The 15,369-nt window shown below is 38.5% G+C and overlaps 1 long non-coding RNA gene across 2 annotated transcripts in view; it reads right to left on the minus strand.

Moving 5' to 3' along the window:
- LOC110341097 overlaps positions 1–15,369 on the minus strand; it is a 134,184-nt gene that overhangs the window by 98,590 nt on the left and 20,225 nt on the right. The gene's annotated exons all lie outside the window — the stretch shown is intronic.

The raw sequence follows: 15,369 nt of genomic DNA on the forward strand, positions 1-15,369 counted from the left end.
TATTTATCATTGCACTGGTGTGTGTGTCAAGCCAAAGTAAGAAAAATAAATAAATATTATATGGGGAAACAGTCAAAACAGTTTGGAGACAGAACCCTTACCTATGTAAAAGTCATCAAGGACCAATGACAGAATTACCAAAATCAATAAAGAAATGCATCATGATCTCTCACCATGAGGTCAAAACACTAATTCTGATTTCATTCTGTAGTTCAATTTCAAAAAAGGAGTCTTTAAAAACTACCAGTTGCACCATCAAAAATGTGAAAATAAATTTGACAGAAGACATGTTTATATCTCTTCATAGATATCTATAAAGAAGTACTGAAAGAAATTGGAGGATCTAAATTAATAGTAAAATCTACTATATAATTCTGGATTGAAAATATGCAATATTACAACTATGTTGGTTTTTCCCCACTTTTACGTATAAACGCAAGAGTCCAAACTGAGCTCATTATTTTATGGTAGTGAATATAGGTGTGTGGATGAATTAATAAATGATTCAACAATGTGATCCTTGAATAGCTATTAAAATGTACAGTCAACAGTAGCCATGGCAATCCTGAAGGAGAAAATAACTTGTAGATGTTTATGCTATTAGATATCAAGACAGGAGAAGCCTACCAATAGAATTCTAGAATTTCTACAAACACAGACAGGCCAACCAGTAAAATACAAAAGAATAGCTAGAAAGAGGCTCAGTTGCATATGCTTTAACAAATATGCCAATAACTTGTGTGCATCAAGAATGATATTTTCAATGAATAGTGTTTACCGAAATGAGTAGTCATGCTCAATTACTTTCCCCTACTTCATACTCTAGATCACATTCATCAATGCTGCATATAATTGTGAAAGATCTAATTGTAAATACTTTCTCAATTTGAGAGGAAGCAAAGATTTCTTAATTGGGACAAAAATTTAAACCTTAAAAGAATGAAAAACTGAACTCTGCTAAAATTCAGTAGTTCTGTTTTCCAAAAGATAAAGGATAAGAAAAGACACAGATTAGAAGCACAATTTTAACCATGAGAATCTGACAAAGACTTGTGCCTAGAGTGCATTTTTTAATTCTGTAATTGATAAAAAAAAACAACTAACCCAATAAAATGGTGGGTAGCGTTCTTGAGTAGATATTTTGACAATGAATGGCAAAATTTTCCCGGTTGTTAGTGAAATACAAATCATGTGTATGTGTAAATCAATGCAGGCGTCCCTCTGCACAAATAAAAAGGATCCAATTTACCAAAATTTAGATATGGTAACTTTTTAGGGGTATCAACACTTTATGTAATAAAATAATTATAAAAATCACAGCTTTGAAGTATTGCAAGCATTGGTAAGCAATCTTGTTATTTTTAAATGATCTTTTTAGCAGCTAAAAATTCTCAAATATGTGTTCCCAGTGCCCATTCCTAATATTGGAAAGAAGATGAAATTTGTTGTCATCCCTGGGAAAAGCATACAGTATGCACTCACCAGCAGAACTGCTAATTGTGTGGTAACGTCGCTTTAGAGAAGAGAAATCTGGACTTTGAGACCTCCATGAGCCCCTGGTAACTTCACAGGTTTGTAAGTACCATTCCATTCCCACAACAAGGTCACATTTATCCTAATAGCAATTTGCCAGGTCTGACACAACTGACCTTTAGATAGAGCATCGCTCTTTGTGTTTGTAGGTGTCCCTGTTAGAATGGCCTTATGGTTAGTACTACTGAATAAGGGTATCAAGAAAAAAAATCTGTTCCTATAGAGACAATAAGCTAGACAACTGCTCCTTTGGGGGAAATCAGACATGTGAGACTTCCCCCTCAAAAAATTACATTTGAGAGGATCTTTTCCTAATGTTCTCTTTAATTTGATGCAGCGCACACACTAATGACAGTTGTTTCCTGGAAATTATTATTTGGTTACTAAGATATTTTGAAGTGATCATTTAATTCTGTGATGACACATTTGAAATTCAGATATTGCATTTTTATACACACAAAAAATAAACAAATATTTGCATGTTGTGTTCAACGTGTATTTGAGTTACACTGTGGAAAATAGATTTCTTAATGATTTATGCAAAGACTCCTTGAAACATTCATCTACTTTCTGTTACACTTTTACTTAAAACTAATCAACTATTTCGATAATGGATTGCTCTTCTCATTCTCTCTTAATCCTGTGACAAGGGAAAAACAGTGTTTATATTATGAGAAATAAGCCACAGGGGATGACATGGAGATTTTTATGACTTTGTGAAATATATGACACATGCATTTGGACTTATAAGATTCCTAGCTCTGCCACAGAAATGGAAAGCCTAAATCTTGAGAAAATACTCATGACAATCTGACCTTGATGGCATAGGATGACTTCAGGCTGAAGGTACAGGCCCTGCAAAGTTATCAACACCTTTAACATTGGCTAACACTCAAAACACATTTGTTAAAAATCATTTTAACAAAAAATATACTCCAAGTTAATAACTCAGATGCTGGTGGAAGTATACTTTCTTAGGAATTCAGGAATGTGTCAGTCAGGCTAATTATTGCTGGTGTTCTTCCAAAACCCCCAGATCTTCCTCATACTGGGTAGAGGGCATCTCCTCCGTCAAACCCTAGCACGGTCTTTCTCACAGTAGAGTCTGAGAGCTGTTGTGACAGAGATGCATCCTCAAGGTTATGCATTGTCACTCACCTGATTCTGCCTGAAATATCCCAAAAAGGTATTGTTGAAACATATATATATATATATATATATATATATATCTTTAATAGCTCACATAGTCCTGTCAGTGCCTTCCTGAGGTCAGAGGGACCTTGAGTGTTTATGCTAAGATAACAAAATACCTACAAGATGGTTAGGGAAAATATCCAATGAATGTAGAGAAATGTCCATGTCTGGTATGCACAGTACTCTGTGCAAATTAATTCTTTTATCAGACCTGTTTTACAAGCCCTCTCCTTCTATGCATAGCAATTCCAGTCACTTGGCTATGCCACAATGAACGGAATCAGAGTTCACCCAATTCAGAACCATTTTTTTATTCCTCAATATATGTTTTTATTTAAATTAGAAACATGAATGCTTCACATGTCAATCCCAGCTCCCTCTCCCACCCCTCCTCCCTTGTCCCTCCACCAGTCCTCCTCCGGCCCCCCACCCAATCTCCACATCATTCCCCAGGGAGGGTGAGGGCCTCCTTGGAGGGAATCTCCAGAGTCTGTCATTTCATCCAGGCACTTCCCTATGTGTCCAGGCTAAGAGATCATCGTTCCATGAGGAATGGGATCCCAAAGTTCATACACCATGGTGAACACTAATCTACTAACCAAGGCCCCAGAGATTTCTGAGGCCTCCTCACTGACACTACATTCATGGGGTCTGGATGGCCTCTCAGCCATCAGTCTGGGGTTCAAGAGCTCCCCCTTGTCTGGTCAGCTGTCTTTGTGGGTTCACCAGCATGGTCTTGACCCCTTTGTTCATCACTCCTCCATCTCTGTCACTGGGTTCCAGGAGTTCAGTTCAGTGTTTAGCTGTGGGTATCTGTCTCTGCTTCCATCAGTCACTGGATGAAGGTTCTATGATGTCATATAAGGTAGTCATCAACCTTATCATCAAGGATGGACTATTAATGCCATTTGGTGTTATCCTTGTAGATCTCTGAAAATCTCACTAGTGTCAGCTCTCTCCTCTATTACGGTATCTCTCATCCTGCTCTCCTCTATTCTCAACCTTCCTGCTCCCCCATGCCTTCTTCTCCCCTCCTCTTACACCCCTCTCTTTTTCCTGGTTCCCTCTCCCTTCCACCCATCAGAACCATTTATTTATTGAAAACTTTATCTCCATATTAAATTCTCACTGAAGAGGCTTTCACATAGCCCACAAGACTGGCATAAGGAGTGAGCCGCGCAGTTCTTTGGAAAACGAATCTGGAGCTATCCTCTAGGCCTGCTTTTTGTTGCCCTTGTTTCTGAACCAAAGCTTCCAACAGCACCGAGAGAGAAATGGGTATTCAAACTGGACATTTTTTTTATCTCCTGCATTTGAGCAGGCCACAATTTATATCACTCAGGTCTCCTTAAATTAGTCCAAAAGGATTTTATTTTACAGGCCTGCTTGACTGGGATCCTTTCGGCACGATGGGTTCAGCTTTGTATACAGCTGAGATTCATATTTTATGTGTGTGTAAAAGCCCCAGCCATGAATCTAGCAGCTCGAGGCTTCCCCTTCATTCTTCACAGCTCAGTTCAGAGCCCAGCACATTTCCATAGGCCTAGTCTCAGGATAGTTCTTGAAGAAGCTGAAAGGACAAAAGCTAAAAATAGATGAAGCAACTCAGAGCTTAGGACAAGAAAGTAGGACTTTTACAGTTTTTCATACCACACTTTCCAAATTAATAGGATGTACACATAATACCTCTCATTCACACATTTAAATTGAAATAGCACCTCAGGCCAGATATTGCTTTCTGCTTTTTAAGTGAGAGGGACTTTAGGAAAATGTCTAAAGCTTCTGAAATAATACCCCTCTCGTGGACCTATTTGGCCAGCCTGCAATAGCTCAGCCTCCTGTCATCACTTCTCTTCCTGCAGTTCCCAGTTATGTCCTGTCTGCGGTTTCGCCTTTTCCCCTAAATCCCTGTGCTAAAAACCTAAATAGTTTGCAAGGCAGAGCTGGAAGGACAAGGTGCAAAATGAAGCTAGGAAATTTGACTCATAACAACTCTATATGATTTCCTAGGCTGTTTTGAGAAACCTCTCCTGTCGCATCCACCCACACTGGTAACTCTTAGAATATAATATTCTTCCAAGCTCCATAAATGGCTCTGTAAAAACACATGGTGATCAGAGTTCACAGAACAAAAAGCAATGATCAGAGGACTGAACAGCTGCCTGTAAAATGAGAGTTAATTTAAAAGTCTACCATCATCTCTAAGCATTAGCTTGTTTGAACTGAAGTTGACCACCTTCCTTGCCACGATTAATGTCTAATGAGCTGTAGAGCCCACAGGTCTATAAGGATGTTAATATTTAACAAAATGAAAGTTGCAGCTCCGGTATTATCTCATTCCTAAAATAATAGAAGCCGTGCCTTAGGACCATGAGTCATGGGTTTCCTAATGAGTTGTTTCTTTATTATAGAACATTGCTTTCTATTAAGTTTTCAGTGACATGTAAATCATGATAGATTATAATTCTATACTGTAATAATAACTATGAAAAACTATTGAGTATCTCAAACTTATATAATGCCAGGAAACCCTCTGAATTGATAAAATACAATCTTAATTCTCAAAGAAGTTTCATCTAGATGCACAAAATATAAGAAATAAATAGAATATCATATATAACAGTACAACAATGTTATTAATTAAGCTGTTAATAATTGGCAAAATGTTTTGAGGTTAGAGAAAATGATGAGTATGTTTTTAAAATCCAGGGCTGAACATATTGCACACTAGTTAAAAACCTTTGTTGCTCTTACAACAGAGTGTATTACCTGCAATCACTGGGCAGTTTGTGACTGCTTGTAACACTAGCTAAGGCAATCCAACATCCTCTTGTGCTCTTGTGACCTTCATGAATATGCACACATACATACATACACACACACACACACACACACACACACACACAGAATGCAAACAGCCAATATATGATACTTGTTTAGATAAAAGCTGCCAGCCACTATGAAACTAAATACTTGCCTTGCAGTCCAGACCAATGGAAGTGGGAGAAACGACTTTGAGACAGGGACTACTGACAGATAAAGGATCAGTCATCCCATGAGGCCTCAAGGTCTTTCCCTGGAAACTGAACACCAGACTGGGGAAGAAAGAACCTCAAGGTTGCATAGAATACCTTATGGTGAGTGCAGAGGTGGCACACACCATTTCTGTCTTCATTAGGTCGATTGGAAACCAATCTAACTTCTGGAACTCTAACAATTGAATCTAGTCATGTGCACAGAAAAATGTGAGCCCAGTTGATACCCAACTAGCCTATCTTTCTCATAGCTTCCAGGAGCTTGGGGTTCATATGTTTAAAGCAAAATATTCCATGCAATTATTCCACAGAAAGAGATAACAGCATGATATGAGAAACACCATTTAGCATAGAACAGGATGCTTGGAAAGAAACTTCAAATGGGTGACTTTGTCCTACAACCAAGTGATGGATCAAAATGTTGTCATCATGTCGGTATATACCAAAGACTAGTAGATAGAGAGATAGTAGTCCCCAAAGAATGACAACAAAGAATGAGTGGTACCCTTAAAAGGGTATGTAGAAAAGTCACTGACACAGAAAGCTGCATATAAGAGGGTAGGTTGTCAAAGTACAATGGCCCTGCCCAAGTCCACTTGCTACTGGCACGTCTTAATCATACCACCCCATTTACCACTCTCCATTCCATAGGCATCACTTTGCCAAATAGTAGGATAAAGAGTTAGAACAATTTAGTGAGTTAGATTTAAAGTAAAAGTTAGAAGGAGGAAGCAGCTGTAAGGGGAACAGAATTGTATTTTAGCCTAGAACTTGGTAGGTAAGTCATAGGAACTACTGATCTAGTAGGGTGTTTATAGACATACTTAGAGAACCCCAGCTGAAGTAGCTGATACAGCCTCAGAGCACCAGTAAACAGATCGTGAATCGCAGCAGTACACTGTAACCCATGAGGAATAGCAAGACCTTCAAAAGGATTGCTAGCATTGCATAGCTACCTCAAAGTCCTTGGCTTCAAACACAGAAGCAGATCCCATCTGCTAAGCAAAACCTCCCACATCCAAGGCTCCAACATGGGAGAAGCAACCTGTTGGCAGATGAGGCACTAAGGGAGTGATAACTAAGGAGAACCAAGAATTTCATCAGAGAGACCAAAAAGACATCAAAAAATGAGGAAACATGATATAACAAAAGGTCACACCAAAGCTAAATCCAAGTTCTGAGGGTTTCTTGGTGGCATCTATCTCAGAGGGTTACTGTAATATTTAAAGTAGTTAACCATGGAAAGTGTTCAACATAGTACTTGCCACGGGGTAAATGCTCAGTAAGTGCCAGTTAATAGTATTTGTTGTCATCATAGTGGAAGTGATAATGATGGGAAAGGTGAAATAGTGTTAGCATGGCATGGTAGTAATTTATGAGTTAATACCTGTAAGAACTACTGAGATGAAAAAACATGAAGACCATTTGAACATTTAGAGAACAATAGACACTTGTTTTTTTGTTTTTTTCCTCAATATATGTTCTTATTTAAATTAGAAACATGAATGCTTCACATGTCAATCCCAGATCCCTCTCCCGCCCCTCCTCCTTGTCACTCCACCAGCCCCACTAAGTCCCCCCAGTCCCTACATCATTCCCCAGGGAGGGTGAGGGCCTTCTTGGGGGGATCTCTAAAGTCTGTCATTTCATCCAGGGCAGGACCTAGGCCCCTCTCCGTGTGTCCAGGCTGAGAGAACATCTCTCTGTTTGAATTGGTCTCCCTTATGCCATGGTAAACACTGATCTACTACCCAAGGATCCAGTGATTTCTGAGGCCTCCTCGCTAACACTACATTCATGGAGTTTGGATCAGTCCCCTGTGGGCCTCTCAGCTATCAGTCTGGGGTTCAAGAACTCCCCTTTGTCTGGTCAGCTGTCTCTGTGGGTTTCACCAGCATGGTCTTGACGCCTTTGTTCATCACTCCTTCATCTCTGTCACTGGGTTCCAGGAGTTCAGTTCAGTGTTTAGCTGTGGGTATCTGTCTCTGCTTCTATCAGTTTGTTTAAGAAAAGTGGTCACTTAGAACCTTTAAACTATGTCAGTAAAAATGGATACATACACACATTTTCAGGTCTTGGAAGACTTCTGTTTGAGGTTTGGAATCAAACATATAGTTTGGGATTTAATTCTTTCTTCAATATAACAAGCAGTAGAAAGTACAATCAGGGTTTCTCCATTTGGAGATTTTGGTCAAAATAGTACAACATTCTTGGGAGCTAGAAAGATCATTGCGACATTGGTTGGGGATCGGAGAGGAGTTTTGTGTTGGGTCTCTTCTGTACCTGCACCTCAGTTACACAGATTGCTCCTTCATTTAGCTGGAGTGTGTTTCCCACAGTAGAGAACAATAGAGTGGCTGCCATTCTTTCAAAGCACCCTGACTCTATCTTCCCCGCTTTCTGCTTCAAGCATTCCCTTAGAGCAATCGAGTCATAAGACATAGTTTACTTGCGCCAGGCCAAGAGACCATTCTCCTAAAATATTACTGCCCCTAACAAGAGTGAAGCAAGCGAAGCGATGCAACTTTTATTTCTGTTTATATATACATAAATAAAACAAGTTCTTCCTCGAGATAAAGTAAGCCCTGCTTAACTAGCCTTTTTTCTTCTGTGTTTGAGGTGTTTTCAAAGCTTCCTTTAATGTCTGACTGTCTTTGAGCCCATCACTCAAAGTCTTCATAGCCCCTCTGCTCCCATCCTCAGCTCCCCCTGGCCTCTCTGCCATTGGCTTTCATCTCTTCCCTCTGAACAGCTGCTCTCTCATCACTGTTTTAACTTTTGCTGAGACTTTCTGCACTTCCCTCTCTTTCATCCTATGAAGTAGGTGCATTTCCGTTTCATGAGCATTCTATTGAATTGTTTTCACATCCTCTCACTTTTCCTTTCTTATTGTAATGTGCTAGGAAGCCAGAAGGAAATGGAGAAATACTGTTGCCTTGGGAGTTAATGGAATGCGTGGTGCAAAGAGCATTACTATTACACCCTTAACAGTTGTTCTGTGTCCACAGAAAAATATTCAGTGAGTAGGGGAGCCCTGTTCTGTGCCTTGTCAATTAAATAGTACATAAGTGAAATGGGAGGGCATTTTTAAATGACAGAAGAAATAATTATTTGGATTTCTGTTATTCTGTCAAACCGAGCATTTGAAAGCACTTTCAAAACACTACAGTGAAGCCGGGTTATCAAATGGGTATTTCAGTATGTAGGTGATAATTTTGATGTAGTCATATGCATAGTTAAGAATGCTAAGTTATACTCAAATGAAATGACAATTATATATGTGTGTGTTCATTAAAAAGTATATCTATAAATAAGTCGTCTAAATAACTGGCTTGCTTTTTAGTTGAATAAAAAGCCAACTCAACAATGAACAATTCTGTAATGAACTATAGGCAGAAGCAGTTATTTAAAGGCTGCCTAAAGCTCCTCTGTCTAAGTGACAGGTAAAATGTCATTGAAAAGAAAACCTTATTATTCTGTGATTTGTATGAATTCCTTCCTTTTGAAGTTTAACATCAAGTTAATCTGACCGTCCGTGGTATACTGAAGAAGTAGGAGGAGTCATTTACGCTTTGAATGCTCTGTACTTGGATGTATAGGATCCCACACTTCTATTGTGAAGTTCAATATTATTAAAATCTGTCTGGTGAACTAATATAGCTTTGGCCAGCACTTATCTGAATTAGAGATTCCTAGTGCTTAAATCCATCATGGAGAGATGAACATCCAGCAGGTGGTACAGAAACAACAGTACAGTGTAGAAGAGGGGATGTATTTCCGATACCATGGGCCTTTCCAATGAAACCACCCTGACACTGAAGGACTATGCTTAGAAAAATACTTAATGTGACAATATAACTAAACAGGACGCTCAGCAAAGAAGACAGATACATACTCTCTTCACTTACAAAAACCATGATGTCTGCAAAACCATGAGTTTATCACGTACAGTGCTGAGGTATGAGTCTAAACTGTTCCCTGAAGCCTTGGTTTCAGGTTTGGTTGCAAACTTATGTGTTTTTTTTATTTTTGTTTGTTTGTTTGATTGATTGATTGTTTTTAGTGGATCATGAAGGTCTAATTACATCAGTGGGTTAGTCATTACTGAGTTCACAACTGAGATTATCCTGAGGTATAACTTTGTTTAAAAAAAGTAGGGGGTTAAGAATAGGCACTGGAAAGGTAAATTCTACTCCTCTGCTTTCCTGGATATCATTAAGTGAGCAGCTCTGCTCCTCCACAGATTCACTGCCACAATGCTTGGCCTCACCCTGATCAGGAACAGCAGAGTATAAGAGAACTATATACTGAAACTTCCCATACCACAATTCAACTAAAACTCTTCCTCTATGAAATAATTTCTCTTAAGTATTGATCACAGCGATAAAAAGTTAATTAACAGAAAATTGGTACCAGAAGTGGGGGAATTTCTGTGACTATAGATGGCCATGTAGTTCAGAAGACTTTGAGAGAAATTTGGAAAAGTTTGTAGAAAGCACACCAGAGAAGCTGTTGTGAGTAAATTTAATGGCTGATTTTATTCAGAAAACCACAATACTGATGATAATGAGGATAGTATAGACTGTGCTCATGGCATATCAAAACAAACAAACAAACAAACACAACAGGAATTTGCTGGTAATTTGATAAGAAGTCATTTGTGTTATATTCTAGCAAAGGACCTCTGTCTATGTTTTACCCAGGCCCTGAGACTTGGTACTAGACTGAGTTTAAAAGAAAAAGAATAATTAACATGGCCCATGATATTGAAATATTGAAAGGCACCACAGCATCCAGGCTGTATCATGAGCATTTTGTTTGTTTACTTGTTTTTGTTTTTTGAGAGTTTCTCTGTGTAGCCCTAGAGTACGGGAATTAGCTCTTGTAAACCAAGCTGACCTTAAACTCACAGAGATCCTCCTGACTCTGCCTCCTGATCTAAGCTGTGTGCCACCACCATCCAGATATTTTTGCCTTTTCTATACAGGTGTATAGTTATCATTGATGGCAAAAATCATAGCAAAATAATATAGAAAGACTTGCAGTTTGGCTAAAAAGGGACACCCTTAAAGATAACTCCAAAAGCTATGGTTGCTCAGAGTTTAGACTCATTAAGAAGAAGCCAAGTATTTTGCATTGGAATAATGAGAAAAACAGCTTATGGACACCCAAGGTTATTTCTGGACCCTACTCATCCCATGCTCCAAGTTGTAAAGACAAATATTAAACTACTACTATCAGAAGAGAGTTCCAGGGTACTCTGTTTTCATTCAGTCATCTAGGTTCTCAGAAACACTACAGCCATGATGCCAATGAGTTGAGATACTGGTCTACTTGGCAGCAGATTATGGCATTTTAAATGTGGTGTTGTTTTATATGGACATACAGAATGCAAGAGTCATTGAAGTTTCCACTGAGATTTTAAAAGAGGGCCAGAGTATCAAGTCAATGTGTGGCAGGTCAAAATATGATCCCTAAAAGCTTGATGTGCTAAACTGTGAGACTGAAGTGGAAGCTATAGGTGAGATTCTGGGCAGTTACAGGTGTCAATAACATGGCATCTAGCAAAGAAAGACACAGGAAGCATGCATAATTAGCCCAAGAGAAAGGCCTTGTCACGTGTATGCATGAACATGGACTCACACACACATTCACGCATTGTCTCTTGCAGGGTAAGGATGAAAGTTTCCACGATAGGCCATGTTGAAGTTGGAGAGCCAGAGATGCCAGTAAACAGATGACAGAAGTCTTACAATGACAGACAGCAATGTTGCTGACCAAATGAAAGAATAAAAACCAGACAGATTCCTAGAGAGGCAGTGGTACAGGTTCTGGGGTTCAAAATCTGGATGAATTCTGGATTCTGAAAAGTGATTTTAAAATGCAGCCTATTCAGATAGGAAAACTGAGAAAAGTCCTCCTTTCTTCCATTTTCACCCTCTGTTTGACGCTCAAGTAGACTGGGTGGTACCTATTCACATTGAGGCTCCCTCACTAAATTACTGGCTCATATGCCAATCTCTGGGGAAAAAACCCATGGATTTCCCCCTAGAGTTAATGCTTGACCAGTTGTATAATTGACACTCAACAAAGAAAAGCCTATACACATATTTAACCATCAAACATTCCAATTCTTTCTAGCAGCATCACCTGTCAACAAACCAGTTACTTATAAGAGCAGCAAAGTTAGTCCTATGTGCCTTTGCCAAAAAACAGCTGAACCACAAGTTAGACAGCTCCACACTGAGAAGGATTACACCAAACCTGTCCTTGTCAAAAAGACAAAAGAGAAATGCTGACATGCTGTTTTTAAGGGAATATAAATTAGTAAAACCATTATGGGCAAGAACGTGAAGATTCCTCAAGAAACTAAAAATAAATCCATCATATGATCTTGTTAGCTATCTGACTTCTGGAGATTTTATACACACACACACACACACACACTCATGCTTGTTGCTGCACTATTCATAAGACTTAACATAGGAATCAACCTAGATATCTACCAATTGGTGAGAAAAATCTGGCATATATGCACAATGGCATATCATTCAGACATGATAAATAATGATAGTCTCTTACTTCCAATAATCAGTGATAAGTTGGAAAAAGAAGGACAGTACTATATGTGAATAATTTTAAATCAATCTAAATTATAACAAATATTATTAGAAGGTGAAAAAGGTAGGAAGTTTGATGAAGAATTGGAAAGCTACAGGATAGTCTACTAAACATGGACAAAAGAAATGATTTCTTGTCATCTGCAGAAGAGTGAGTGTGATTTTAGTCCAAAATAATCTGGAAAATATTTAATTCATCACTAATAAAAAGGGACTGAAAGCTTCTAAACACAAAGCAATAATAATAAAATAAGTATATTGATTACTCAGATTTAGTAAATATACATTGTATATATGCACAGCCAGTGCACACTGTATACCATAAATACACACACAGCTAGTATTAATCCAAAACTAATATATAAAAGTTACAAATGTCCACTACTTTTATTTGATTAGGACATAACTTAATTGTCCACTCATAACCTATGAAATGAGTTACAGGAGAGGTTAAAAAAAACTACACACTGCCCAGGGCATGTGTTCATCAGGGATATAGCGGGAACCCCGCCCTAAAAAAAAGATACCAAATGACATACCTATTTAAATATATTTCTTTTTACATTATAAGAAAAATGCAGGTATGCATGTAAAATGTTGAATTGTGGAAGGGAGAGCACAATTTGTGGAAATCAGTTCTCTCTTTTCACTATGTAGCTTCCAGGACTAGCTAGTGTCCTGAGGCTTGGGGTTAAGTGCCTTTCTTCACTGAGCTATACTGATAGATCATTAAATACTGATAATCATAAGCTTATTTCACATAGTTTTCCCTGAGCCACTTTTCTCTCTCTAATTTCGAGAACAACGCCTTGTTGAAGGCCAACAAGTATTGTTCTTTTATTAAATAATGAGATCTTTCATATGACTAATACATTAAGAAAGGGAAAACATAATTGGAAAAAAACTATAGAAATAAAAGTGTCTAATTATTCAAATGACAAAATTTTTTTTTAAATTTTAAGACACAGTCCAAGAATTTATTTTTGAGTAACCTACCCTAGTACATTGTGATTATTTAGGTACAAGCATGAAAACATAAGATTAAGTTTCCATAGATAGAGTTCAACTAACCATGACCCTTGAACCAACCCAACCGATGTTTAGCTGGTACCTGTTTTAAACATTAAGTTTTAGCTGGGCATTGGTGGTGCACACCTTTAATCCCAGCACTCGGGAGCCAGAGGCAGACAGATCTCTGTGAGTTTGAGACGAGTCTGATCTACAGATTGAGTTCCAGGACAGCCTCCAAAACAATACAGAGAAACCATGTCTCGAAAAAAAATTTAGTTTTATTAAAAGGGCTGGCAAAATGGCTCAGTGGATAAAGGTACTTGCTGCCAAACCTGGCAATCTGAGTTCAATCTCTGGGATTCACATAGTGGAAAGATAGAAGTTGCTCCTTCAAATTGTCCTCTGGCTTTCACATGTATAACATCCCACCACACAAAATACATTCAGAAAATGTAATAAACCTAATTTCTAAACATTGTTTTATTGGAGCACAGTCTAGACTATACATCATGCATTATTTATAATGACATACGTAGTGCCATGGCAGCCTTGAATAGCTGTGATAGACTCCTATGACCAAGATCACAAAGCTAAATTGATACTCTGACCCTGTTGTAACAAAATTTTACTGATCAAAACTTGTCAAAAATCATGACTTTTCTATAGCCACTATAGTAAAATGGCAAGTTTGACCATAAGGCTCATAGTTAAAACAAAACAAATCATTAGTCTATTAACTGTTCTCTTAACATATGTTTAAAATATTGTTCATTCAATTAGTCAACAAATGCCCATGTTAAGCCCAGTACTAACAGGGTTATAACTGTGCATCCTTGTGACCAGTTTGTCACACTTTTTCTGGGAGCTGACTACTAAGCATATTCAAAGGTCGGGGGATGTTATGGTTCATTTGCGTATTTCAATCACATTTACAAGTAATCTGTTCATTGCATGTAAGGCTTAGCTAATCCTTCAGGCAAGTTTTTTCATGGTCAGTGAGGTCAGAGATGTTATATAATCCAAAATGCAGAAATTTTAAAAATAAATAAATTTAATGTGTGCAAAAACAAAAGCTGCCTAGGTACAGATGTAGACATTCCTTACAATCTGAATGGTAGTGTGAGACGTTAAATCTTCTCCTTGGTTTGAGCATGAGATTTTTGTTCTTCTGTGAGGGGTTCCAGTCTGACATCAGTGACCCCACTACTTCCTAGGAGCAGCTTAAGCCTGACAGGACACAGCATTGAAGGATCATAGACAACCTGAGTTTGAGGAAGATTTAGTAGGATTTAAAAAAAAAGCCATAGGCCAAACAAGAGTCAAGGGTTATCAATCAAGAGTAAATTGATTGACAGATACTGTGGCAGTTCCATTGCAGTTCCAAGAAGGTGTTCATATCCAGGAAAGTATCCCACTTGTAAAAAGAGGATAGTGCCTATGCACCTCTGCCCCTTTAGGTTTACAGAGCTCCCATATACTTAGACCACACAGTTATAAAATGCGGGGCATCTCGGAGCTGTTTGCAGCAGTCACCCACCTATCTCTTCTCCCTCTGAGCAAGCATCCATCAAATTGCATGTTTCTCATTATATGTCAACCTGGATCTTGCCTTTGCCCTCTGTACCTAGCCTTCGTTTTCCATCTCTTTACACACCCTCCTATTGGCTGGCTCCAAGATTGGTACCTTTTCCCTACAGTTTCCTCCTGTCTTCACAGTGTGCAATTGTACTATGCAAACTACTTCCACTCACTTTACACCATTCAAGCACTGAGAAGAGAAGCAGGTAAACCAAGGTGAGAGCTCAAATCCTTAGAGGCAAAACATGGATATTTGGAAATCTATCTAATATGCATTGGAGACAATGCTGGCAGCTCCCCAATGTCCATGTAAGTTTGAGGAAGAGCTTGTCTGCCAGGAATGGGAATTGTAACGTGGGAAATCTCCAGGTTTCCTGTCAACCTACACCAGAGATGGA

Source organism: Mesocricetus auratus, unplaced genomic scaffold (genome assembly GCF_017639785.1).
Source record: "Mesocricetus auratus isolate SY011 unplaced genomic scaffold, BCM_Maur_2.0 Super-Scaffold_100676, whole genome shotgun sequence".
In the NCBI taxonomy this organism is placed as follows: Eukaryota; Metazoa; Chordata; class Mammalia; order Rodentia; family Cricetidae; genus Mesocricetus; species Mesocricetus auratus.